This window comes from Salmo salar, chromosome 19 (genome assembly GCF_965601325.2).
Source record: "Salmo salar chromosome 19, fSalSal1, whole genome shotgun sequence".
NCBI lineage: Eukaryota > Metazoa > Chordata > Actinopteri > Salmoniformes > Salmonidae > Salmo > Salmo salar.
This window is the reverse complement of record NC_138309.1, coordinates 27,042,051-27,069,284: the sequence shown is the minus strand read 5'-3', so window position 1 is coordinate 27,069,284 and position 27,234 is coordinate 27,042,051. Positions and strand designations below refer to the sequence as shown.

Genomic DNA, 27,234 nt, shown 5'->3' with positions numbered 1-27,234 from the left:
CTTATCTTTTCCATTTATTTGGGATGGAAGCATATAGCCGTTTTTGTGCTACTACCATTTTGTGTTGCTACCATGTTGTTGTCATGTTGTGTTTCTACCATGCTGTGTTGTCATGTTTGCTGCCTTGTTATGTTGTTGTCTTAGGTTTCTCTTTATGTAGTGTTGTGTTGTCTCTCTTGTTGTGATGTGTGTTTTGTCCTATATTTATATTGTATTTTTTTTTTTTATCCCAGGCCCCCATCCCCGCAGGAGGCCTTTTGCCTTTTGGTAGGCCGTCATTGTAAATAAGATTTTGTTCTTAACTGACTTGCCTAGTTAAATAAAGGTTAAATAAAATAAAAAAGTAAATAGTGTCTGTCTCTACATGACTATGAAGTTTTATTGAAATCCATCAATATATATTTTTATAGTTTAACTTTTTTATTTTTTGGACACTTCATTTTACATTTTTATTATTGACCTGTGGAACATTCCCCATGTATTTTATCATATATCATTATGTATGTATAAAATATTATTACTCTAACTCCAATAATCTTTTCATAAATAAGCAAAAGACAAAAGGTGTTACTTTGAGGTCTGAAAACATATTACAAGCTTTAATTTATGATTGAAATGTCCCTTTATGCTCAAATCTGGAGAGGCAGGTAGCCTAGTGGTTAGAGCATTTGGGCCACTAACCGAAATGTTGCTGGATAGAATCCCGGAGCTGACAAGGTACAAATCTGTTCCCCGGTAGGCCGTCATTGTAAATAAAGAATTTCTTCTTAACTGACTTGCCTACTTAAATAACATTTAAAAAATGATCATATTAAAAAAAAAGTCTCTGCCTCATATCTCACCTCAGCAAAAAACGCCTCAAGAGGCTTTGTGGTATAGACTGTTGAACACCAGCGCTATCGTGTGGTCAATTGATGCACCTGCCTAGAATTTGATTTAAAATAAAAATGCTTAAAAGTAACTGCAACGCAATTATCAATATTTACTACTATTTATAAATTGATGTTTGACCAAATTCAATGAAAAATATCCTATCAATGACAGAGTCAATGCAAGAATTCACAATATTCACATTAAAGTTCACAATAATGCTCTATATCCGGTATGATGTTGCATCATGGTTAAGCCAGAACAGGCCCAGGCACGGTGGAAGAGTGTCTCCTATACCTGTGCTTTGATTTGTGTACATTTCCATTTAACCCACACAAGGTCTTCAGTCACTTCCAAGTTTTTACTGTCAGTGGTTTTAAGCAGTTATGATTATATGGTTATTAATTTGTTTAGGCATTTTGTTTAAGGTTTTGATGCTCAATTGTCTATTATGAAGAATAACATTATTACATATATAATAGGGCTGGCGCCGGACACAGATTAAGTTTAGTCCTTGACTAAAACGCCATTTCAATGGAGATTCTCCATTGAGCATGCATTTTCGGCCAATACTTAATCTGTGTCCGGGCAAACCGGCCCATAGTGATGCACTAAAGTCAAATCTTCTCTCCCTCTTATGAGGAAAAATATATAGGCTATTATATCTTATGCCAAATTGCCATAAACGTCCACTTTATAGAATCTATTGCGCTCCATGTTCTGATCCTCTTCCTTATTGGACCTGCTCGCGAGGCTAATTAGATATTGACCGCCACAATGTCCGTAATCACTTTTATTGAGACTGCGTCCCTGGCACCGCACACCATAGAAATAGGAATTGGAATACTTAATTTATTTGATTTAATAGGGTATCTATACCGTAGACGGCCTTGACTCTGGCAATGTCTTTGAGCCTATGCCTAATGTAATTTCTCGCTGGTAGAATTATAATTATAGCAGTTTTCCCCGTTTTGGCGTCAGTTTCATAAAAATCATGAAATAGGCTAGTTGAATAATTGTACATTTGCCATTAGCCATATCGTAATTTCAATTAGGATCGTATATTTTCCTTGGCATTAGGCCTAATTTAAAACATTTAATGAATTGCTTTATGAGGTTCGGTTTAGGCATGTCCCAGTGGCGTGTATTCATGGTTGTCATGGACCCCAGTGGCGTATATTCATGGTGCCATGGACCCGAAAAAATGTAAAAACATAAAATAATGCATCTTTCGTCTCTCTGTGTTTCATAATTGTCCTTTATTTCGCAGGAGGATGAATTTATCTCACAGGAAAAAGCATCCGAATTTGTTCAAACGAGTATGACATTGTTACCGCCCATAGCATTGAAAGCAAGGGAAGCCAGCGAGCATCTGGCCTCTCTTGTCAAAAAAAGTCTAACAAATTAGCCAATCAGTGTTCAGCTAAACTGAGCGTGCTCAACTGTGAATGGTTCTGGCGCACCAAAACAAGTGTCAAGGGAAACCAGCTTGGATTTGGCATCACTCCTATCAAATCCCATTGACATTTGCATGTCAACATCACACTTTCAAAATCTTTTTATTTTTATTTATTTTTTAATAATAAAAAAAATATTCTCCCCAATTTCATGGTATCCAATTGGTAATTACAGTCTTGTCTCATTGCTGCAACTCCGGTACGGACATGGGAGAGGCGAAGGTCGAGAGCCATGCGTCCATGCGTCCAACCAAGATGCACTGCTTCTTAACCCGGAAGCCTGCCACACCAATGTGTCGAAGGAAACACCGTACACCTGGCGACCTTGTCAGCGTGCATGTGCCTGGCCCGCCATAGGAGTCGCTAGAGCGCGATGGAACAAGGACATCCCTGCCGGCCAAACCCTCCCCTAACCCGGACGACGCTACTTTCAAAATCTTAGCTAGCAGTCATCATCATGAATCAAGTCGACAATCTACTGACAAATCCTTGTCATAGGAAGAGAAATGATCAAGAGAAATTATAGATAAAACATATCGGTGGTCATCGGCCATGGGACAAACATTACACAACAAGTTGGAACTCGCAAATTCAACAATGAGTGGTTTGGAAGGAATCAGTGGCTAACTGAAGGCATTGCAAAGCAATCACTAGCCTGCTATTCAGTGGAGTGGATGTGTGGTCCAAGTCTGGGTTTAAGGGTCTCTGTTCCAAGCTTAAAAGCATAAACATTCAACATTGGCCATGCTGTCAATCCAGCACGACTTCTGACGCTTTCAAAACAACTAGAAACTTCATTGAGTTCAGGACAACTGGGAACTCCGACTGGGAAAATATGTTATGAACAGTCATCCAACTCGAAATTCAAAGTCAGGAACTTTGGTCTCTTTCTAAAGCTCCAACCTGAATCAAATCAAAATCAAATCAAATGTATTTATATAGCCCTTCTTACATCAGCTGATATCACAAAGTGCTGTACAGAAACCCAGCCTAAAACCCCAAACAGCAAGCAATGCAGGTGTAGAAGCACGGTGGCTAGGAAAAACTCCCTAGAAAGGCCAAAACCTAGGAAGAAACCTAGAGAGGAACCAGGCTATGAGGGGTGGCCAGTCCTCTTCTGGCTGTGCCGGGTGGAGATTATAACAGCACATGGCCTAGATGTTCAAATGTTCATAAATGACCAGCATTGTCAAATAATAATAATCATAGTAGTAGTCGAGGGTGCAACAAGTCAGTAACACAAGAGTAAGTGTCAGTTGGCTTTTTCATAGCCGATCTTTGAGAGTATCTCTACCGCTCCTGCTGTCTCTAGAGAGTTGAAAACAGCAGGTCTGGGACAGGTAGCACGTCCGGTGAATAAGTCAGGGTTCCAGCAGGTCTGGGACAACAGGTCTGGGACAGGTAGCACGTCCGGTGAACAGGTCAGGGTTCCATAGCTGCAGGCAGAACAGTTGGAACTGGAGCAGCAGCACGGCCAGGTGAACTGGGGACAGCAAGGAGTCATCAAGCCAGGTAGTCCTGAGGCATGGTCCTAGGGCTCAGGTCCTCCAGAGAGAGAGAAAGAAAGACAAAAGAGAGAATTAGAGAGAGCATATTTAAATTCACACAGGACACCGGAAAAGACAAGAGAAATACTCCAGATGTGACAGACTGACCCTAGCCCCCCGACACATAAACTACTGCAGCATAAATACTGGAGGCTGAGACAGGAGGGGTCAGGAGACACTGTGGCCCCATCCGATGAAACCCCCGGACAGGGCCAAACAGGTAGGATATAACCCCACCCACTTTGCCAAAGCACAGCCTCCACACCACTGGAGGGATATCTACAACCACCAACATACCATCCCGGGACAAGGCCGAGTATAGCCCACAAAGATCTCTGCCACGGCACAGCCCAAGGGGGGGCGCCAACCCAGACAGGAAGACCACGTCAGTGACTCAACCCACTCAAGTGACGCACCCCTCCCAGGGACGGCATGGAAGAACACCAGCAAGCCAGTGACTCAGCCCCCGTAATAGGGGTAGAGGCAGAGAATCCCAGTGGAAAGAGGGGAAACCGGCCAGGCAGAGACAGCAAGGGCGGTTCGTTGCTCCAGCCTTTCCGTTCACCTTCACACCCCTGGGCCAGACTACACTTAATCATAGGACCTACTGAAGAGATAAGTCTTCAGTAAAGACTTAAAGGTTGAGACTGAGTCTGCGTCTCTCACATGGGTAGGCAGACTATTCCATAAAAATGGAGCTCTATAGGAGAAAGCCCTGCCTCCAGCTGTTTGCTTAGAAATTCTAGGAACAATTAGGAGGCCCGCGTCTTGTGACCGTAGCATACGTGTAGGTATGTACGGCAGGACCAAATCGGAAAGATAGGTAGAACGCAAGCCCATGTAATGCTTTGTAGGTTAGCAGTAAAACCTTGTAATCAGCCCTTGCCTTAACAGGAAGCCAGTGTAGGGAGGCTAGCACTGGAGTAATATGATCACATTTTTTGGTTCTAGTCAGGATTCTAGCAGCCGTATTTAGCACTAACTGAAGTTTATTTAGTGCTTTATCCGGGTAGCCGGAAAGTAGAGCATTGCAGTAGTCCAACCTAGAAGTAACAAAGGCATGGATTAATTTTTCTGCGTAATTTTTGGACAGAAAGTTTCTGATTTTTGCAATGTTACGTAGATGGAAAAAAGCTGTCCTTGAAACAGTCTTGATATGTTCTTCAAAAGAGAGGTCAGGGTCCTGAGTAACGCCGAGGTCCTTCACAGTTTTATTTGAGACGACTGTACAACCATCCAGATTAATTGTCAGATTCAACAGAAGATCTCTTTGTTTCTTGGGACCTAGAACAAGCATCTCTGTTTTGTCCGAGTTTAAGAGTAGAACGTTTGCAGCCATCCACTTCCTTATGTCTGAGACACAGGCTTCTAGCGAGGGCAATTTTGGGGCTTCACCATGTTTCATTGAAATGTAGAGCTGTGTGAAATTTAACATTATGTTTTCGAATGACATCCCCAAGAGGTAAATATATTTAGTGAAAACAATAGTGGTCCTAAAACGGAACCTTGAGGAACACCGAAATTTAGAGTTGATTTGTCAGAGGACAAACCATTCACAGAGACAAACTGATATCTTTCCGACAGATAAGACATAAACCAGGCCAGAACTTGTCCATGTAGACCAATTTGGGTTTCCAATCTCTCCAAAAGAATGTGGTGATCGATGGTATCAAAAGCAGCACTAAGATCTAGGAGCACGAGGACAGACGCAGAACCTCGGTCTGACGTCATTAAAAGGTCATTTACCACCTTCACAAGTGCAGTCTCAGTGCTATGATGGGGTCTAAAACCAGACTGAAGCGTTTTGTGTACATTGTTTGTCTTCAGGAAGGCTGTGAGTTGCTGCGCAACAGCTTTTTCTAAAATTTTTGAGAGGAATGGAAGATTCGATATAGGCCGATAGTTTTTTATAATTTCTGGGTCAAGATTTGGCTTTTTCAAGAGAGGCTTTACTACTGCCACTTTTAGTGTGTTTGGTACACATCCGGTGGATAGAGAGCCGTTTATTATGTTCAACATAGGAGGGCCAAGCACAGAAAGCAGCTCTTTCAGTAGTTTAGTTGGAATAGGGTCCAGTATGCAGCTTGAAGGTTTAGAGGCCATGATTATTTTCATCATTGTGTCAAGAGATATAGTACTAAAACACTTTAGTGTCTCCCTTGATCCTAGGTCCTGGCAGGGTTGTGCAGACTCAGGACAACAGAGCTTTGGAGGAATACGCCGATTTAAAGAGGAGTCTGTAATTTGCTTTCTAATGATCATGATCTTTTCCTCAAAGAAGTTCATGAATTCATCACTGCTGAAGTGAGAGCCATCCTCTCCTGGGGAATGCTGCTTTTTAGTTAACTTTGCGACAGTATCAAAAAGAAATGTCGGATTGTTCATATTTTCCTCAATTAAGTCGGAAAAATAGGATGATCGAGCAGCAGTGAGGGCTCTTCGATACTGCACGGTACTGTCTTTCCAAGCTAGTCGGAAGACTTCCAGTTTGGTGTGGCGCCATTTCCGTTCCAATTTTCTGGAAGCTTTCTTCAGAGCTCATGTATTTTCTGTATACCAGGGAGCTAGTTTCTTATGACAAATGTTTTTAGTTTTTAGGGGTGCAACTGCATCTAGGGTATTGCGCAAGGTTAAATTGAGTTCCTCGGTTAGGTGGTTAACTGATTTTTGTCCTCTGACGTCCTTGGGTAGGCAGAGGGAGTCTGGAAGGGCATCAAGGAATCTTTGGGTTGTCTGAGAATTTATAGCACGACTTTTAATGCTTCTTGGTTGGGGTCTGAGCAGATTATTTTTTGCGATTGCGAACGTAATAAAATGGTGGTCCGATAGTCCAGGATTATGAGGAAAAACATTAAGATCCACAACATTTATTCCATGGGACAAAACTAGGTCCAGAGTATGACTGTGGCAGTGAGTAGGTCCAGAGACATGTTGGACAAAACCCACTGAGTCGATGATGGCTCCGAAAGCCTTTTGGAGTGGGTCTGTGGACTTTTCCATGTGAATATTAAAGTCACCAAAAATTAGAATATTATCTGCGATGACTACAAGGTCCGATAGGAATTCAGGGAACTCAGTGAGGAACGCTGCATATGGCCCAGGAGGCCTGTAAACAGTAGCTATAAAAAGTGATTGAGTAGGCTGCATAGATTTCATGACTAGAAGCTCAAAAGACGAAAACATCGTTGTTGTTTTTTTTGGGGTAAATTTAAATTTGCTATCATAAATGTTAGCAACACCTCCGCCTTTGCGGGATGCGCGGGGGATATGGTCACTAGTGTAACCAGGGGGTGAGGCCTCATTTAACACAGTAAATTCATCAGGCTTAAGCCATGTTTCAGTCAGGCCAATCACATCAAGATTATGATCAGTGATTAGTTCATTGACTATAACTGCCTTTGAAGTGAGGGATCTAACATTAAGTAGTCCTATTTTGAGATGTGAGGTATCACAATCTCTTTCAATAATGGCAGGAATGGAGGTCTTTATACTAGTGAGATTGCTAAAGCGAACACCGCCATCTTTAATTTTGCCCAACCTAGATCGAGGCACAGACACGGTCTCAATGGGGATCACTAACGTCATGATTAAACCTAGTTTTTTTCTGAGTTCCCAGTTGTCTTGAAAACACCATAAATCCTGAGAATGCCAGACTTTGATGACAACGTTTGATGACAACATTTTCCCGCGAAGGACTACCGCCCCACTTTCCTGTTCAAGTGAGCACAGCACAAGGCGAGTCCAAAAATGTATTGTATGGTGCTGCATACATTTGAAGTCGGAAGTTTACATACACCTTAGCCAAATACATTTAAACTCAGTTTTTCACAATTTCTGACATTTAATCCTAGTAAAAATTCCCTGTTTCAGATCAGTTAGGATCACCACTTAATTTTAAGAATGTGAAATGTCAGAATAATAGTAGAGAGAATTATTTCTTTCAGCTTTTATTTCTTTCATCACATACCCAGTGGGTCAGAAGTTTACATACACTCAATTAGTATTTGCTAGCATTGCCTGTAAATTGTTTAACTTGGTTCAAACGTTTCGGGTAGCCTTCCACAAGCTTCCCACAATAAGTTGGGTGAATTTTGGCCCATTCCTCCTGACAGAGCTGGTGTAACTGAGTCAGGTTTGTAGGCCTCCTTGCTCGCACATGCTTTTTCAGTTCTGCCCAGAAATTTTCTATAGAATTGAGATCAGGGCTTTGTGATGGCCACTCCAGTACCCTGACTTTGTTGTCCTTAAGCCATTTTGCCACAACTTTGGAAGTATGCTTGGGGTCATTGTCCATTTGGAAGACCCATTTGATCCCAAGCTTTAACTTCCTGACTGATGTCTTGAGATGTTGCTTCAATATATCCACATAATTTTCCATCCCCATGATGCCATCTTTTGTGAAATGCACCAGTCCCTCCCGCAGCAAAGCACCCCCACAACACGATGCTGCCACCCCCGTGCTTCACGGTTGGGATGGTGTTCTTTGGCTTGCAAGTGTCCCCTTTTTCCACTAAACATAACTATGGTCATTATGGCCAAACAGTTCTATTTCAATTTCATCAGACCAGAGGACATTTCTCCAAAAAGTACAATCTTTGTCCCCATGTGCAGTTGCAAACCGTAGTCTGGCTTTTTTTATGGTGGTTTTGGAGCAGTGGCTTCTTCCTTGCTGAGCGGCCTTTCAGGTTATGCCAATATAGGACTCGTTTTAATGTGGATATAGATACTTTTGTACCCGTTTCCTCCAGCATCTTCACAAGGTCCTTTGTTGTTGTTCTGGGATTGATTTGCACTTTTCGCAGCAAAATACGTTCATCTCTAGGAGACAGAACGCGTCTCCTTCCTGAGCGGTATGACAGCTGTGTGGTCCCATGGTGTTTATACTTGCGTACTATTGTTTGTACAGATGAATGTGGTACCTTCAGGCGTTTGGAAATTGCTCCCAAGGATGAACCAGACTTGTGGAGGTCTACAATATTTTTCCTGAGGTCTTGGCTGATTTCTTTTGATTTTCCCATGATGTCAAGCAGAGGCATTGAGTTTGAAGGTAGGCCTTGAAATACATCCCAGGTACACCTCCAATTGTCTCAAATGATGTCAATTAGCCTAACAGAAGCTTCTAAAGCCATGACATCATTTTCTGGAATTTTCCAAGCTGTTTAAAGGCACAGTCAACTTAGTGTATGTAAACTTCTGACGCACTGGAATTGTGATACAGTGAATTATAAGTGAAATATTCTGTCTGTAAACAATTGCTGGAAAAATTACTTGTGTCATGCTCAAAGTAGATGTCCTAACCGACTTGCCAAAGCTATAGTTTGTGGAGTGGTTGAAAAACAAGTTTTAATGACTCCAACCTAAGTGTATGTAAACTTCCAACTTCAACTGTAAATTATGTAATATGCCAGGAAGGTATGTATACTTTAGCTAAGAAAATAAAACTAAGTGTATGTTGTGTAGTAAGTTGTTAGTAGCCCATGTGCCTCACCCTAATAATTTGGTCCCTTTTCCCCTCATAATTTAGCTTTCTGTTCTGACCAGGTGGTGCACATGTAGCCTGGGGCCTGTTATAGAGAAATTTCATCATTGAATATTGTAAGAACTTTCATTGTCTGCTTATGTGCACCTTTCTTAATCCAACATTTCAGACTTGGTGTACAATGAGAATACTGTAAGAATGGCACATGTTATTAATTCTGTCACTGTGCATTTCAAAAGTGCTGAACAAATAGTTGTATTGACTACGTCCATCCTAGCTTGCTCAATAATGTCTTAATTGAAATTACGGATTGTCTTTCATGCGCTCGTCCCCTTATGCCATAGATTGTACATCTCAATTGTCAGTAAACCCACATTTGTTTAAGCAAGTCTGCCATATCAGCTATGTTTTTCTTAAAGGCAGTAAGTAAATGAGCCTGAATGAACTGTTTCGCTACCAGACAAGGTTTCACTGATAGCCAGGTGTAACAGTGTTGGGACTGCTGTTGGGACAGCTTTATGTAGACCCTAACAGTTTGTGGGCAACGTTTGTCAACGTTATAGTGCAATTAATGTATTGTTTAGTGTTGTGTTGTGTAGTGGCTTTGCTGGCATGCATGTACAAAAAAATTGGGGAGTTTGCCCCTCCAAGATTTACTTGCTAAAATCGCCATTTTACCATAACCCAATACTTTCGTATTCCTTCATAGCCTACACTTCTAACGTGGAAACACTAAACAGTGTTGAGTAATCAACCTTCGTGCAAATGGGCAATTCTTCATTCCCAACTGTTCCCAACATTGTTCCCGACCCCTTCAGTCTGACGCAGGAAGTGACAGTGGTATTCACAAACACATGTACGCAGAGCGCATTAGTTGCAGCTCATATAGGCATACGGATGTTTTACAGTCAGAGTTCACGAGACTATCAATGTGTGTTTGAGATCTGAAAAAGCGTGTAGGAGTTGCTCAGTTCAAACGCTGATGAGGCAGCCCAAGCACAATTTCCGTAGACGCACAGTTTACAACCATAGAGGGATCACTAAAACCTAACACAGTGGGTTGGGAGTCACATAGGTCAGTAAACGAAGACACGGGCACATTTCCTCGGCTGGGGTGGAAGGTGAGAGCATTTTCTCTCTTTATTGCTATCATATTTATCTCACTTTTGACATGAATGCTGTCGCTGGTGATTATACATTTGGGTTCATTTTGTCAGCGTTAAAATCCACCTGGCATTTCGCTACTGTCAGCGTCGAGAGCCTACGGAGATGCGCGCAATGTGTTTCAATGTCGCAACCTGGAGAGCCGCGGTCACGACTATAAGTGCCGTATTAGTTATTGCCATGCATTTACAATGTGTGCTAACTTAGTTCAATGTATTCACAGTTCCTAGTGTATTTGTTTATTTGTCAGTGCAGCATTGGCAGCAGAAGAGAATACAATACTACAATGACATGCATTTGATATAACATTTCAAGGAGGTAGTGGTGAATACGTATTATTATCACATCTAGAATGACAGGCAGAACGAATGATCAACGTTATCGTCAATACTTATCAATTGCCATTATAAGCCACTAAAGGTTATTAGTAAATATTAAGCATAAAGTATTTTACTATATGCAATGAGGCATAGGTGATGCTTTCCTCATCAATAGAGCACAGTAACTGGTAATTCTGTCACTCAATTACCACCTCAATTTACAAGTGATCTTGAACTTTCTGGAACTTACTAGAACTGAAGAGTATTGACATGTCTATTGCTCCCCCTAGTGAAGGTGTCCTCATAGGTGCTGTTCTAGAGAATTTCTTATTTTCAATTTCTGTTAGATAGGATTTTCCATCACTGTAAACTAACAGTTTGAGGCAAGGCTTATAGCAAATCTTCCCAGAATGTAAAGGTTAATGTCTGTTTCACTCAGACTGGAAAGCTCACAGAGGGCATTTTTACTTTCTAACAGTAGTGATAAGTTACATTGGTTAAGTGATAAAACAGATTAATGTACAGTCTACTCTGTGATATTTGAGGTCTCTGAATTTAATATGTCGTCTGGTTGTTAACTTTTGGGCTACTTAGTTTTACTTTTGGCCACATAACACTTTCAAAATGTCACATACCTCACCTAAACACTCTCATAAGCAATACTTCTAAGAGTAAACTCCCTGAAAGAGAGCAGGGCTAAGCTTAACATTAAAAAATAAAAAATAAGGCTTTAAAGGGATAATCTGGTATTCAAACAACAACAAAGTCGGCACCCCGACGATTTTTTTGGTGAGGGGATGGTGCTGGAGAAATGTAACCGCTCTCAAATTCATAGAGAGAGCTATGAAGGCCCAGTCCTGGCAGTTCTGCCGCCCTAGGCAAGGCACACAAAAAAAGGAACCCTGCAAAACTAGATAGTGTAAACTACACTGTCATTCCGCAATGGAATTGGTAGACCTACTGTTTGTTCACACCAAATTGGTTTGGAATGGGTTTTTTTTCTTCCGAACTCTGGTTCGTTTTCCCCCTTAGTTCGTTTGAACTGGTGTGAACACTATCCACACTCACCAAACACAGGAAAAGAACCAGAGGCACGCAGTATTATTGGTTGTTTGACTGCGAGCGTTTGATGAAATGCACGCAGCACCATAACTTTATCTCTGAAGCATTGAGTGAGTAACAGCGTATTTATGAGCACATCCAACGCAGATTAGGGTAGACGGGGTCAATACTGGGGATATGGGCTACTGAATATAGCCTATTCACGATGCAGTTAGTGGCTAGTACGTTGTTTCCTTCCGCATGTGGTAAGACCAAAGCGGGGGGGATACAATTTAACAAATAATTCAACTCTGATTCAAACTAAAACTCAGAACTATGTGCGACAAAGCAGTTGCGTTGGCTTTAATAGTCCTGATTCCTGTGACTAATAATTTAGCAATTTAAACTCAATGTCAGCTACCCAATTTGCTCAGGAGTTATCCTGAGCCTATTAGCAATGATAATCCATGTGTTTACACAGCGGGAAATGTAGATGCATTTTTTTCCCCCTGCTATGATGCAGCTCGTCAAAAATTGAGGCATACAAACTTGTAATCACTGATTATCATAACAATTTAGCCCACGGGGTGAAACTCAAGGACAGCAGTTGTGAGTAGCCTGATTTTCCATTCCTTATTGTCCATTTTACTTTCACCTGTTTTTAGGATATGGTCATGTCATATTCACATCAAAGTGCAATTTTTTTATTTGATTGGGTGCCAGGTTAAGGTAAATTCACAGACTGTGGAGATTGAAACACTGAGCTAGTGTCTAGTATCTTCTATGTCGGGTTTTTTTTCTTCACAAAAGGGGCGGCTCCTTGTTATACGCTCCGGCATTCGGCATATCATTCCTTCCGCATACGTGGGGGCAGTGTAGTCGCTTGGTTCCTTGATCTGATCTATAGGCTATTCATCATAGTAGCCTATTTTGCATTGATAACCAAATATAATCTCAGCGACTGTTCAAACAGTAAACCAAACAACAAGAATCCACCCCAAAAGGTATTTTGTTTAGAAGTAATAACTAGGGGTATCCAGGCTATTGTGAAATTGGCTACAGAAGGTTCTCCCATGTGCTTTTTTCTCTGTAACCAAAACATGAGGTTCTATTTTTAGCTGATATGGAAATTAATAGACAAGCAGCACATCAAACTGGAATAATGTTTTAGGTTACACCGGCAAGTACAAGAATATTTTCCAGGGCATATTTTTTTAAATTATAAATCTGATTATTTCACATGGATATGTGGTAAGCTAAAAAGGCTGTTTTTATCCAGGCTAAAGCCAGCTAGCCAGGCTGCCAGCTACTATCAGAGAGGAAGAGGCAAAGGGATAACTGGGCCCAAAATCTGTCTTCTCTAGCAGGTGTTTTATTTTTATTTATTTATTTATTTTTGCTCACCAAGCGAGGAGTTTTTTTGTGAGTTGGACCGGCAAGGATATCATGTTAGCAAAAGGTGTCCACTGCTACAAAAATCCCACTACACACACACACACACACACACACACACACACACACACACACACACACACGTAGATCAACGGAGTGAAGCTTTTAGGAACCTTTACGCTATTTGATCCGAGAAACGTGCATGATGTAAAAAGTGCCAGTCTCATGACATTGTCATAAATATGATCTCCAGCCTGTAGGCTACAGAAAATGCAAGTCTTTCTAACATAGGCTATATGATTTATGTCAGATACTTTGACGTAATGTTGGTGTAGCGCCGAAGCGTTGTCTCTCCAACAGTGCCTTGGAGAGACGCGTTGGGCATCAACAAGCTAAATATTTATCGCCGCTGACTTTGGCAAGGTGGGCACTGCTTATCAGGGGGCGGCATCAGCGCTCACCTCAGTAGCTCATGCCACTGGATGAGATGAATTGTTTTTGGGAAGGAACGTTGGATGTGCGTCTTCGTCAGTTTAGCTCAGAAAATGCCATACTTGTCAATATGATGCCCTATGAAGCTGCCTAATCTTGCCTAATGGGCGGGCCGGCTCTGGAGCTATGGATGCAAGGACTGACCATCAATGAGATCAAAATTACAATTTTAACCATTTTTTTTGTTTTTAACCATCTAGTGTTTAATAACAATGGAGTAAAACAAGTTTTATATTTTGCATTCTGAAGGGGTAAGACAGTTGAACTAAGCTCATAAGGCATTTATAAGTTAAGTTCTTCAATATCAAGTCCAAAAATGGATGTAACAACCCCAAACGCCTCTTTTTTTAAAAAGGGAGCCAGTGACAAGAGGGCCACCACCTCTGACCAACACAGGACAGGAGTCCATGAGGATGCCTGAATTCTAGTGGGCTCACAATGACTTTACAGCATGCTGCCACTAATCTGGGCATTTAACATTTATGTTTTGTTCCCTATGTCACAGAAACCACATTCTCACTAGATGCCAGTTATAAAAATCAGTTACCTTACATGCAGCCTACATACAGAAGTCAAATGTCTGATGTGTAGTTATTTGCATCCCCCACACTACTAGACCCGATGCTTACCATCCCAGACTAATGGGAATCTAAAAGAAGTTCGCTAGGCTTATTTCACCTGCATTTTACACAGAGATAGGCAAAGAGTTTTTAGGAAGAGCTAATGATAGTACTCCTCCCTAATTCTGTTGCCTGGCTTACTTCGCTCTGTTCCCTCTAATTCTGTTTTCACAAGCTGGCAAAGACGTGAGTCATATTTTAGAACCTGCCCCGAGCGATGGGAACTGTTCCAGTAGCCTACTTCTACTACCTCTCGTTTACCAAGGCATTACTGATGAGGTTTGACTTCTTCATACTGACCCCGTACACACTCGGGTTGTATAACCGATGTACAACGCATTTCACACCACAATGGTTATGATACAACTGATATTCTTGTGACGCAACAGTTGTGTAAATTGTTTTTGTGCAGACAAACTCTGTTCGATCACTGCTTTGTCAAGTGTGTTGTACAAAGGGTTGCACATTTTGGGGAATATTCAGAGGTGGGAATATAGGGGAATTAATGGAAATGTATGCAAATTATTATTAATACCATTTAAATGTAGATGTTTTTTGCATTCGATATATTTACCATATCATACGGAGACAAACAAACCTTTTACCTTTATCATAAGTAGACATAATTGCAAATGATTAAATCCTTCCAAATGTTAAAAGACATGCATGTTAGCAGGCAATATTAGCTAGAGAAATTGTCACTTCTCTTGCGTTCATTGCAAGCAGAGTCAGGGTATATGCAGCAGTTTGGGCCACCTGGCTCATTGCAAACTGTGTGAAGACCATTTCTCCCTAACAAAGACTGTAATTCATTTGCCAGAATTTTACACAATTATGACACAACATTGAAGGTTGTGCAATGTAACAGCAATATTTAGACTTAGGGATGCCACTCGTTAGATAAAATACGTAACGGTTCACTGAAAGAATAAACGTTTAATTTTTAAAATGATAGTTTCCGGATTTGACCATATAAATGACCAAAGGCTCGTATTTCTGTGTTTATTATATTATAATTAAGTCTATGATTTGATAGAGCAGTCTGACTGAGCGGTGGTAGGCAGCAGCAGGCTTGTAAGCATTCATTCAAATAGCACTTTACTGCATTTGCCAGCAGCTCTTAGTAATGCTTGTTGCACAGCGCTGTTTGTGACTTCAAGCCTATCAACTCCCGAGATTAGGTTGGCAATACTGAAGTGCCAATTAGAACATCCAATAGTCAAAGGTATATGAAATACAAATGGCATAGAGAGAAATAGTTGACGCGTCATAATGCCGATAATAATGACAACCTAAAACTTCTTACCTGGGAATATTGATGACTCATGTTAAAAGGAACCACCAGCTTTCATATGTTCTCATGTTCTGGACAAGGAACTTAAACGTTAGCTTTCTTACATGGCACATATTGCACTTTTACTTTCTTCTCCAACACACTGTTTTTGCATTATTTAAACCAACCTGAACATGTTTCATTATTTATTTGAGACTACATAGATTTTATTTATGTATTATATTAAGTTAAAATAAGTGTTCATTCAGTATTGTTGTAATTGTCATTATTACATATATTAAAAAGCGGCCGATTTTAATCTGTATCGGCTTCCTTTGGTCCTCCAAAAATTGGTATCGGCGTTGAAAAATCATAATCGGTCGACTTCTAGTGGAGATGATGTAGCCCTCGAACATTCGACCACCCATCAGAGATGATTGCAATACAGTCTGCTTTCTCTATGATTTGCTTGACCTTCACTTGAACTCTGTTGAACTCTGCATCCAGCAAATGAATAGATAAAGCATGTCTGGTTGGAGGGGTGTATGCTGGGTGAAGAACATTCAGAAATCTCTTCCAATAGACATTGCCTGTGAGCATCAGAGGTGAACCAGTTGCATACACAGCTCGAGCAAGACATTCATCAGCATTTCTCTGACTACGTTCCTCCATTGAGTAAAAAAAAACTTCTGATTCCAGGAGGACAATGAGCTGCTGCTATCGATATGGTGTCTGATTCATCATTTTCACCTCGAATAGATGTAGAGTGACTTTTGTCAGAGGTTGCTTGTTGTGAGCGCTGAAGGAACTTTATGCACTTGGCCAGATGATTCTGCATCTTTGTTGCATTCTTCACATATGATTTGGCACATTATTTGCAAATGTACACCGCTTTTCCTTCTACATTAGGTGCAGTGAAATGTGTCCACACATCAGATGGTGCCCGTGGCATTTTCCTGTAAAGATTAGTATAAACAACAACAAATCAAAGTTTATTTGTCACGTGCACCGTATACAAAAGGTGTAGACCTTACAGCAAAATGCTTACTTACAGGCCCTAACCAACAGTGCAATTTTTAAGTTAAAAATAGGTATTAGGTGAACAATAGAGGAAGTAAGGAAATAAAAAAACAACAGTAAAAAGACAGTGAATAATAACAGTAGTGAGGCTATATACAGTAGCGAGGCTATAACAGTAGTGAGGCTATATACATACACCGGTTAGTCAAGCTAATTGAAGTAATATGTACATGTAGGTATGGTTAAAGTGACTATGCATATATGATAAACAGAGTAGCAGTAGCATAAAAGAGGTGACCGGCCAACCCAATGCAGATAGTCCGGGTAGCCAATGTGCAGGGGGCACCGGTTAATCGGGCTAATTGATGTAGTATGTACATGAATGTATAGTAACAGTGACTATGTGTATATATATTTATTTATTTATAATATAATATAATGACAAACAGAGTAGCTGCAGCGTAAAAGAGAGGGGGGGGGCACACAAAGCAAATAGTCTGGGTAGCCATTTGATTACCTGTTCAGGAGTCTTATGGATTGGGTGAAAAAACTGTTGAGAAGGCTTTTGATCCTAGACTTGGTGCTCTGGTATCGCTTGCCTTCCTCTGACACCGCCTTGTGTAGAGGTCCTGGATGGCAGGCAGCTTAGCCCCAGTGATGTACTGGGCCATACGCACTACCCTCTGTAGTGCCTTGCGGTCGGAGGCCGAGCAGTTGCCGTACCAGGCAGTGATGCAACCAGTCAGGTTGCTCTCGATGTTGCAGTTGTAGAACCTTTTGAGGATCTAAAGACCCATGCCAAATCTTTTTAGTTTCCTGAGGGGGAAGAGGCTTTGTCGTGCCCTCTTCACGACTGTCTTGGGGTGTTTGGACCATTCTAGTTTGTTGTTGATGTGAACACCAAGGAACTTGAAGCTCTTAACCTTCTCCACTACAGCGCCGTCGATGAGAATAGGGGCGTGCTCAGTCCTCCTTTTCCTGTAGTCCACAATCATCTCCTGAGTCTTGGTTACGTTGAGGGATAGGTTGTTGTTCTGGCACTACCTGGCCAGGTCTCTGACCACCTCCCTATAGGCTGTCTCATCGTTGTCAGTGATCAGGCCTACCACTGTTGTCGTCTGCAAACTTAATGATGGTGTTGGAGTCATACCTGGCCACGCAGTCGTGGGTGAACAGGGAGTACAGGAGGGGACTGAGCACTCACCCCTGAGGGCCTCCAGTGTTGAGGATCAGCGTGGCAGATGTGTTGCTACCTACCCTCACCACCTGTGGGAGGCCCATCAGGAAGTCCAGGATCCAGTTGCAGAGGGAGGTGTTTAGTCCCAGGATCCTTTGCTTAGTGATGAGCTTTGAGGGCACTATGGTGTTGAACGCTGAGCTGTAGTCAATGAATATCATTCTCACGTAGGTGTTCCTGTTGTCCAGGTGGGAAAGGGCAGCGTGGAGTGCAATAGAGATTGCATCATCTGTAGATCTGTTTGGGCGGTATGCAAATTGGAGTGGGTCTAGGGTTTCTGCGATAATGGTGTTGATGTGAGCCATTACCAGCCTTTCGAAGCACTTCATGGCTACGGACGTGAGTGCTACAGGTCTGTAGTCATTTAGGCAGGTTGCCTTAGTGTTCTTGGGCACAGAGACTATGGTGGTCTGCTTGAAACATGTTGGTATTACAGACTCAGTCAGGGACATGTTGAAAATGTCAGTGAAGACACTTGCCAGTTGGTCAGCACATGCCCGGAGCACACGTCCTGGTAATCCGTCTGGCCCCGTGGCCTTGTGAATGTTGACCTGTTTTAAGGTCTTACTCACATCGGCTACGTAGAGCGTGATCACACAGTCGTCCGGAACAGCTGATGCTCTCGGAGGTGGCGGAGGGTGGGCGTCGCGGCTGTGCTTCCCTTTGTAGTCTGTAATAGTTTGCAAGCCCTGCCACATAAGACGAGCGTCGGAGTCGGTGTCGTATGATTCAATCTTAGCCCTGTATTGGTGCTTTGCCTGTTTGATGGTTCGTCGGAGGGCATAGCAGGATTTCTTGTAAGCTTCCGGCTTAGAGTCCTGCACCTTGAATGCGGCAGCTCTACCCTTTAGCTCAGTGCGAATGTTGCCTGTAATCCATGGCTTCTGGTTGGGGTATGTACATACAGTCACTGTGGGGACAATGTCCTCAATGCACTTATTGACAAAGCCAGTGACTAATGTGGTGTACTCCTCATTGCAATCGGAAGAATCCCGGAACATGTTCCAGTCTGTGATAGCACATAGTCCTGTAGTTTGGCATCTGCTTCATCTGACCACTTTTTTTATAGACCGAGTCACTGGTGCTCCCTGCTTTAATTTTTGCTTGTAACCAGGAATCAGGAGGATAGAATTGTGGTCAGATTTACCAAATTGAGGGCGAGGGAGAGCTTTGCACACATCTCTGTGTGGAGTACAGGTGATCTAGAATTTATTTCCCTCTGGTTGCGCATTTCACGTGTTGATAGAAATTAGGTAGAACTGATTTGTTTCCCTGCATTAAAGTCTCCGGCCACTAGGAGCACCGCCTCTGGGTGAGCGGTTTCCGGTTTGCTTATTTCCTTATACAGCTGACTGAGTGCGGTTTTAGCGCCAGCTTTCGTCTCTGGTGGTAAATAACCAGCCACGAAAAGTATAGATGAAAACTCTCTTGGCCAAAAGTGTGGTCTACAGTTTACCATAATATACTCTTTTTCAGGCTAGCAAAATCTAGAGACTTCCTTAGTTTTTATGCACCAGCTGTTTGCAAATATGCACAGACCTCCCCCCCACGTCTTACCGGAGTGTGCTGTTCTATCTAGCCGGTGCAGCGTATATCCTGCTAGCTGAATATCCATTCATCATTCAGCCACGATTTTGTGAAACATAAGATGTTAGTTTTTCATGTCCCGTTGGTAGGATATTTGTGATCGTACTTCGTCTAGTCTGTCCAATGATTGTACATTGGCGAATAATATTGACTAATGGCAGCTTTCCCACTCGCCTTCTCCGGATCCTTACGACGCACTCTGCTCTGTGTCCTCTGTACCTGCATCTCTTTCTCTTGCCGATAACGGGGATGTCGGCCTTGTCGGGTGTTCTCAGTATATCCTGTGCATCCTGCTTGTTGAATAAAAAATCTTAGTCTAGTAGTGGTGTGGGCTCAATAGCATCTCATTAGTGTGCAAGACCTTGAGAATCAGCTGTACATGTGATGAAAGAATGCACTGTGCATGCAGAGCATTGCAATTCCATTGAATTGGGGATAGTTTAACCAAAATATGCCACAAGACCCAGAATTGCCTTATGTGTATCCCACAAAAAAGTTCAGTGTTATAAGCTAACTTTTTAAAATGAATTTTAAGTAAAATTGCCAAAATTCCCAGGCTTAACTTCCCATGGAAAATGTCCTGGAAAGTTTCCGACCCTTTGCAACCCTAGTTGTACAAACTGGGTATGTATGGGGATATTGATACTAGTATGGGCTTTAGATAGTAATCTGTAGTTGATCCAGTCAAATAGATTTTATGAGCATGTGGACACACGCCTTCTTTTGACGTGCTGGCCCCATGGTATCCATCCAAACTCAAACAATTAGTTCTCATTTTACAACATTTTAATTTTGAAATCGAATCAAACCTTCTGGGAAGATTGAATATCTTGGCACCCTTGTGTACTCACTGAATCCACATGAAAGATTTTTTTAGTTGCTTTCATCAAATATTGTCTTCATAAGCTTCCACCTTGAAGTTTAATTTGGCACAGCACTACTAAAAAAGAACTGAGAATGGTTTTAATCTCGGAAACCCAGAATCAAATCTTGCAAGAGCGCTCCATTTAGGTTCTGGGGGAGATGTTTAGATGTTCGACTAGTGCGAGTGGTGGAACTAGGATGGAACCTCTTTGGTAGTTCCTGGCCTAGCTCTGCTCTGTTTGGATTCATTCTGTTCATCCTGTTTACACACTGTATAAACTGTACAAAATATAAGCTTTTTTTTCACTATCATGTATGGTCAGTCCTTGCATCGATAGCTCTATTTATGAATTTGAGTGGTTACATTTCTCCAGCCCCATCTGTCTGGGCATTCATAACCTATATACATTCATAACCTATATGCATTCATAACCTATATGCATTCATAACCTATATGCATTCATAACATGTATGCATTCATAACATGTATGCATTCATAACCTATAGGCATTCATAACCTATAGGCATTCATAACATAAAGGTCATTAACAGCTTGTTACACTCACTTGTTGTATTGAGATTTTACTGCAACAGAGTTGTTCTGCATATATGGATAAAATACACTGCTCAAAAAAATAAAGGGAACACTAAAATAACACGTCCTAGATCTGAATGAATGAAATAATCTTATTAAATACTTTTTTCTTTACATAGTTGAATGTGCTGACAACAAAATCACACAAAACTAATCAATGGAAATCCAATTTATCAACCCATGGAGGTCTGGATTTGGAGTCACACTCAAAATGAAAGTGGAAAACCACACTACAGGCTGATCCAACTTTGATGTAATGTCCTTAAAACAAGTGAAAATGAGGCTCAGTAGTGTGTGTGTGGCCTCCACGTGCCTGTATGACCTCCCTACAACGCCTGGGCATGCTCCTGATGAGGTGACGGATGGTCTCCTGAGGGATCTCCTCCCAGACCTGGACTAAAGCATCCGCCAACTCCTGGACAGTCTGTGGTGCAACGTGGCGTTGGTGGATGGAGCGAGACATGATGTCCCAGATGTGCTCAATTGGATTCAGGTCTGGGGATCGGGCGGGCCAGTCTATAGCATCAATGCCTTCCTCTTGCAGGAACTGCTGACACACTCCAGCCACATGAGGTCTAGCATTGTCTTGCATTAGGAGGAACCCAGGGCCAACCGCACCAGCATATGGTCTCACAAGGGGTCTGAGGATCTCATCTCGGTACCTAATGGCAGTCAGGCTACCTCTGGCGAGCACATGGAGGGCTGTGCGGCCCCCCCAAAGAAATGCCACCCCACACCATGACTGACCCACCGCCAAACCGGTCATGCTGGAGGATGTTGCAGGCAGCAGAACGTTCTCCACGGCGTCTCCAGACTCTGTCACGTCTGTCACATGTGCTCAGTGTGAACCTGCTTTCATCTGTGAAGAGCACAGGGCGCCAGTGGTGAATTTGCCAATCTTGGTGTTCTCTGGCAAATGCCAAACGTCCTGTACAGTGTTGGGCTGTAAGCACAACCCCCATCTGTGGACGTCGTGCCCTCATACCATCCTCATGGAGTCTGTTTCTGACCGTTTGAGCAGACACATGCACATTTGTGGCCTGCTGGAGGTCATTTTGCAGGGCTCTGGCAGTGCTTCTCCTGCTCCTCCTTGCACAAAGGTGGAGGTAGCGGTCCTGCTGCTGGGTTGTTGCCCTCCTACGGCCTCCTCCACGTCTCCTGATGTACTGGCCTGTCTCCTGGTAGCGCCTCCATGCTCTGGACACTACGCTGACAGACACAGCAAACCTTCTTGCCACAGCTCGCATTGATGTGCCATCCTGGATGAGCTGCACTACCTGAGCCACTTGCGTGGGTTGTAGACTCCGTCTCATGCTACCACTAGAGTGAAAGCACCGACAGTATTCAAAAGTGACCAAAACATCAGCCAGGAAGCATAGGAACTGAGAAGTGGTCTGTGGTCACCACCTGCAGAACCACTCCTTTATTGGGGGTGTCTTGCTAATTGCCTATAATTTCCACCTGTTGTCTATTCCCTTTGCACAACAGCATGTGAAATTTATTGTCAATCAGTGTTGCTTCCTAAGTGGACAGTTTGATTTCACAGAAGTGTGATTGACTTGGAGTTACATTGTGTTGTTTAAGTGTTCCCTTTATTTTTTTGAGCAGTGTATATTTGTCAATTGATGGATGTAATGTAGGATTTGACCTAAACTTGGCAACCAAGTACCAAATCTTGCGTGAGCACTTGTGCCTCCCATTCCACAGATCAAAAGATACCAGGTGTAGGTGCACCCCTGTGAAATAGGAGAAATGTGGGATTGATTGACCCACATTCACTGCTTGGACACACACACGCAAGCAAGCACAGACAGTAGTCTGATCCATTAGCTAGCATTACAAACCTGCCTGAGGGGAATGATAGGGGATGAGGGAGCCTCGGGTCAAGACATTGAGATGATTGTGGAGAAAATGAAAGGGCCAAACAATCATGGATGGATCGGTGTCCGGGCCCCGTTTTCTTAATGTCTCAGAGTAGGAGTGCTAATCTGCGATCAGGTCCTCCCTGTCCATGCAACCTGATTTTATTATGATCTAAAAGGCAACACTGATCCTATATCCGCATTCCCATGATAAAACACTTCATGAACAAGGGCTCTGCTCTCAGCTGTGAATGTGTGCCTTGAGCATGACTGTCTTATTCATGATCTAGTTCTATTGGAAGGGAGCGAGGGAGCGGGACAGAAGGAAAAGAGCGATTCAGTATCTTTCTATCACTGTTTATCAACGCTTCCTCAAACGGTCTGCTTTTTAATTCCGGGAATATTCCTGACCTTTTCGCTGTCCACAACTAATTCCCATTCTAAACCCCTGTGGTGTGTGTGTGCCTTCATCTGAGAGAGGAACCCGTCATCTGTCTGTTGCCATGTCTTTCTCACTCTCACTCTCACAACAGAACAGAAAAGGGCACAGAGGCTATTAATAGCAAACAAACAGGATACAACTGGACTCCTAGAGGAACTGGTAACTGATCGCTCTACAACGTTGATTTAATTGTTTATCAGTTTGTTTATATAGTTAAGAAGATATTATTTGACAAACACAATTCATTTATCAGTTTGTTTTAAATCTGGGCTTGGGCCCATTTGTGTTTTGATGTTTGGTAATAAATCTAGTTGACATGGCTAAATTAGCTTTGAACATGTATAGGACTTTCGTTGGTCGCTTTTTGTCTGTCTATCTTTGGACAACATGGGCTGCACAACGGTTTCAGGTTTAGTTGAGGACGAGAGCTGATTTCACCCATCGTTAGTGTGGAGTGGAATCATGAGCTGTCTTTGAATACTCATACTATCCGCACTAACCATACTTTTTGTGATGTGAATTGAGTATGGATATAGTTAGTATGCCAAAAGTTCCCAGATGTCGTACTAAATTCACCAAAATACAAAGTATACAAGCAGTGGACACTATCGCTGTACTTTTAGCGCCCATAATCTTCAGAAAATGGGTGTGGTTTCACAACTTCTTTTTATTTGAAGAAAATTACGGAAAATATGTATCTGAAGTCCGACGAAAGCAGATAAAAATTCATTGTTTTAACTAATTATGTTAAGAATATGTTGAGCAATGTAATGACTTTTCAAATAAGTTACACGTTATGTTGGCTGACAATTTATTTACCTACGCTATCCTTACGAACCGCATAGCATTAAAGCAGTATGTAACGTTACCGGTATGTTGCCTAGCTACTTAATGTTAGTTGGCTACTAATACATTGAACTTGCCAGGCAGTATATTAACTAACTACCCAATGTTTATTGACTTGATTATTCTCATATTTCTTAGCTAAATGGTATAGTTGTTGTGCGTTTTTAATGGACATTGTTAATTCTGGCTATATACTACGATTTCAGAGCACTCTCACACAGAATAACTAACGAATTTACTAACGCTCAACACCAGTTGAATATGGCCGGTGTCAGTAAACGTTGGCAAAAAAAAGTCTAATTCAATTGTTGCCAGCAGCACAGTCAGTCACCAACTCTCTGGATAACATGAAAACAGCCTAACCAGCTCTGGTAGGGTGTGTAAAATGGTCAGAGTGAGGTGTTCTCTCATTTGTTTCTGGAAGTAGCTAGCCAATGTTAGCCAGTTAGCTTGGGTGCTTGACTGAACGCTTGGATCAACCCTACTCCTCGGCCAGAGCGTCCAGTGTGTGCGCTCTGAACACTGAGAGTGAAAGGCTCTGAATTTATGAAGAGACAATCTGACAACGCTCTGGATTTACAAATGCCCAGAGCACACTCTGGCACACCAGATTGAATTTACGAACACACCCGAAATCGTAAAATGTATATTTATTTGTTATGCTAACAAGCTAGCAAGAGGTTGCATAGCAACTGCATCAACTTAGACGGTAGAAGGGCGAAGCGCTAGTATGCTCAATTGAAACGATACTGTCTGTTTATAGTATACTAAAATGAACTAATAGTATGTAGTATGTCAGTATGCGTATTTGAACACAGCTATGGTGTTTTGTAGTCATATATATATTTGTATTTTTATTTAACTAGGCAAATTCTTAATTACAATGACGGCCTACTCCGACCTAACCCGGACGACGCTGGGCCAATTGTGCGCCTCCCCATGGGACCCCAATCACGGCCGGTTGTGATACAGCCCAGGATCGAACCAGGGTCTGTAGTGACGCCTTTAGCACTGAGATGCAGTGCTTCAGACCGCTGCGCCACTCGGGAGCAGTTAGTGGAGACATGTCAAGTTTGTTTTAAGATCATTTGCTGGCCATCGTACAGCATAGAGCTTCTCCCAGCGTAGATTAATCTGGAAACATCTGTGTCTCACTCTTGTTCTCTCTCTAGGGTGTAGGGTGTCATTTTGGGAGGAACACTAGAGCATAGCGCTGTGCCTCAGGTCTGTTCTCACTGCTCAGTGTCCATCTACCATTGGGAAAGGGAAAAGAGGGATACCTAGTCAGTTGTACAACTGAAATGTGTCTTCCTCATTTAAACCAACCCCTCTGAATCGGAGGTGCGGGGGTCTGCCTTAATCAACGTCCACGTCTTCGGCGCCCGGGCAACAGTGGTTAACTGCCTTGGGATCTGCTGTCTAAGGGACTTCCATTGGGATGCATAGAAACCCTAACACCATTATTTAAGATACCTCTGTATGTTAGTACATTGTTTCTGCTGAACAGCCTCATGGCTACCAGTAGGTAAGCACCTTGAGCTATTGACATTTTGTGGTGATCTTGCTCAATAGGGCGTGTGTCATTTTGATGACTGGCCATTTTACTGTGGTGTTGTATTCTCTCGCTCTCTCTCTCCTAATCTCTCTATCTCTGTATGTCCTGTTCTCTGCTTCTCACCCTCTTTCTTTCTCTCTCTGTCTTTCACTCATTCTCTTTTTTGTTTCACAACACTCCCTCTGTAATTAATCAATACTCTTTTGAAATCACATACAATGTTTAAAAGACACAGGGAATACCAGCCCTGTTCACATAATGACTCCTACTTAGTCTTAATGATTAGGTGTTGAACAATGTGAGGCCACAGTAATGAAATCAGGGAGATTTCTTCCTGTGTTGTGTGATGGATCTCCTTCAGCACTCTCTACTGTTAGATCAGGTATGTATCAAGCATTTTAGAGTAGGAGTGCTGATCTAGGATCAGGTTCCCTCTGTGTATGTAATCTTATTCATTGTGATCTAAAAGGCAAAAATTATCCTAGATCAGCACTTCTACTCTGAGACGCATGATAAACACAGCCCATCATTTTAAGTGGTTTTAATGGGCGTTTTCCATTTTGATTTGTTTTATACCTAACCAAACTAGGACTAGACTGACATTGAAGTTGTCCAATTTGTAGAATATTTCCTTTATATAGCACTGTAGCAATGTATCATTATAGGAGCCATACCATATGTGGATTCATACCGGTATACCTTAAAAGGCGATATATTACCCTGCTCTAACACTAGGTATACATTTTGTATGCTCTAGTCTATACAGTACCAGTGACAAGTTTGGACACCAACTCATTGAAGACATCAAAACTATGAAATAACACATGTAGTAATCAAAACAAGAGTTAAGTAGCCACCCTTTGCCTTCATGACAGCTTTGCACACTCTTGGCATTCTCTCAACCAGCTTCATGAGGTAGACACCTGGAATGCATTTCAATTAACAAGTGTGCCTTGTTAATTTGTGGAATCCAATCAGTTGTAGTGGTGGTATACAGAAGATGGCCCTATTTGGTAAAATACCAAGTCCATATTATAGTAAGAACAGCTCAAATAAGCAAAGAGAAAAGACAGTCTGACGTTACGGACAGTCAATCCGGAAAATTTCAAGAACTTTAAAGGTTTCTTCAAGTGCAGTCGCAAAAACCACCAAGAGCTATGATGAAACTGGCTCTCATGAGGACCACCACAGGATAGGAAGACCCAGAGTTACCTCTGCTGCAGAGAATCTGTTCATTATAGATAACTGCACCTCAGAAATTCAACCCAAATAAATGCTTCGCAGAGTTCAAGTAACAGACACATCAACATCAACTGTTCAGAGGAGGGAATCAGGCCTTCATGGTTGAATTGCTGCAAATAAATCACTACTAAAGGACACCAATAAGAAGAGACTTGCTTGGGCCAAGAAACATGAGCATTAGACATTAGACCAGTGGAAATCTGTTCTTTGGTCTGATGAGTCCAAATTTGAGATTTTTGCTTCCAACCGCAGTGTCTTTGTGAGACACAGAGCATGTGAACGGATGATCTCTGCATGTGTGGTTTCCACCATGAAGCATGGAGGAGGAG

General features: G+C 42.1%; 1 protein-coding gene across 4 annotated transcripts in view; it reads left to right on the top strand.

Moving 5' to 3' along the window:
- Positions 1–10,258: 10,258 nt before the first annotated feature.
- LOC106578614 (dnaJ homolog subfamily B member 6) overlaps positions 10,259–27,234 on the top strand; it is a 42,464-nt gene continuing 25,488 nt past the window's right edge. For 2 of the 4 annotated variants that reach the window (XM_014157617.3, XM_014157613.3), the window contains exon 1: positions 10,259–10,474. The gene's annotated coding sequence lies outside the window, so the exon portion shown is untranslated. Of the gene's footprint in view, positions 10,475–11,987; positions 12,010–23,236; positions 23,422–27,234 lie in introns of those variants that run through there. The other 2 variants (XM_014157616.3, XM_014157615.3) reach the window with 2 other exon arrangements.